The following is a 1521-nucleotide window of genomic DNA, read 5'->3' as shown; positions in this document are numbered from 1 at the left end:
AGAGCCAGGCGCAGCGCCCTGAGGGATCCGTCTGCCTCCTGACTTAGCTTTCTCCCCCCGCCCCACCTTGTCCTCTAGGAGAGAAGAGCCCCGACTGACCGGTTCGTGCACAGCTCTCTTTCCACAACTGTGTCCATCACTGCAAATGCTGCCACCAGACGCTTTCCCAACTCAGCAGGACTAAAGGCCCCAGTGTGACTTGAGCTACAGACAGAAATCACTCCTAAGCTTTCCTCCCACTGCCCGCTAGCAGGGGTCTCCGCGTAGCGGCCCCCTCCAGGTCCACCACACCTGGGCAGGCACGGAGCCTGAAGGACAGTGGGTGGAGCCGAGGCCTTGTTTTAATAAGAAGCCCCTGGTGTGGGTGGGGAAAGGGCGTCAGCGGACCAGCGAGGTCGGAGAGAACTAAGCAAGGGCAAGAATCCTTGTTTGTAAGGCTCAGTGGCGCTAATTAGATCCTGCAGAAAATTGGGATGCGGGGTAGCTTTGATCCTCTCTGAGTTTAAAATGCATATACAAAAAAAGTGCAAAAGCCAAACCGCTGGGTTTATTTCCAATAGCTTGTCGTTTAACTACCATTTAGCCCTGAGATCCTGTTGCTTTCTCTTTCCAATTAAAATAAGCTTGCAGTTGAAGACCTTCAAAGCTGAATTGTGAGAGAAAAGGAAAACATTCAGATTGGAATATCTGTCAGGCATACCGAGTAAATGATAAGAGACAGCTTGATGAGGGAAGGTAAAGAAATAGCAAAACTTAAATATTTTAATCATCTCTTCCCTAGAAGAGTTCAAGTTTTAAAAATACCGATTTCAAGGCCTTTTTAAAATAGCAACTTTGATATCTAGTTATGAATTATCTCCACAGGTAGGAAAGTGGAGCTGTTGAGGGGTTAATTTTTGAAGGTTACTAAAACCTGAGTCGACTTTGCTGAGAAAGAACCCAAAAGGTCACATTTCCCACGTGATCTAAAAAGAATAGAGCTCATTATTGTGTTTATTTTCAAGTTAGCTAAAACTTTCCTCTTCAAATGATAGTCTTTGGGCAGGGGTTTGGGAGAACATATAGTAAACTTATTTAAGTGTTAGAACGTGTAATTTGGACTCTCTAGAAGGAGATTGCATAGTTTCTACCTTCTTAGGTAAATGATGCCGAAATAATAATTTTTAAGTAATAGTAATTCCCCATTGTGTATCTGTTATTTTCCAAGAACCATGCAGAGTATTTAACTTATTTAAGCTCTATAACAACCCTTTGAGGCAGGTAAATTCCATTTTGTGACATTTTCCAATGCCTTAGACAAAAGGATACTAACGTGCAGTCTTGGAAAGGTTTCCAGACATGGACCTCCTAAAATTATCTGCAAACATGTAAGTGTGTGTGCACATGTGCGTTTCTATTGAGAGTCCATGGTTTTCATCAGCTTCTCAGAAAACTCTGTGGCCCTTAAAGCATCCAAATTGGATTAATCATCATGAAGAGCAGGAACTTCTGTGTTGCGTAGTCTACCTCTATTAGCGTGAA

This window comes from Mesoplodon densirostris, chromosome 1, assembly GCF_025265405.1.
Source record: "Mesoplodon densirostris isolate mMesDen1 chromosome 1, mMesDen1 primary haplotype, whole genome shotgun sequence".
Lineage (NCBI taxonomy): Eukaryota > Metazoa > Chordata > Mammalia > Artiodactyla > Ziphiidae > Mesoplodon > Mesoplodon densirostris.
This window is presented reverse-complemented; position numbering follows the sequence as displayed.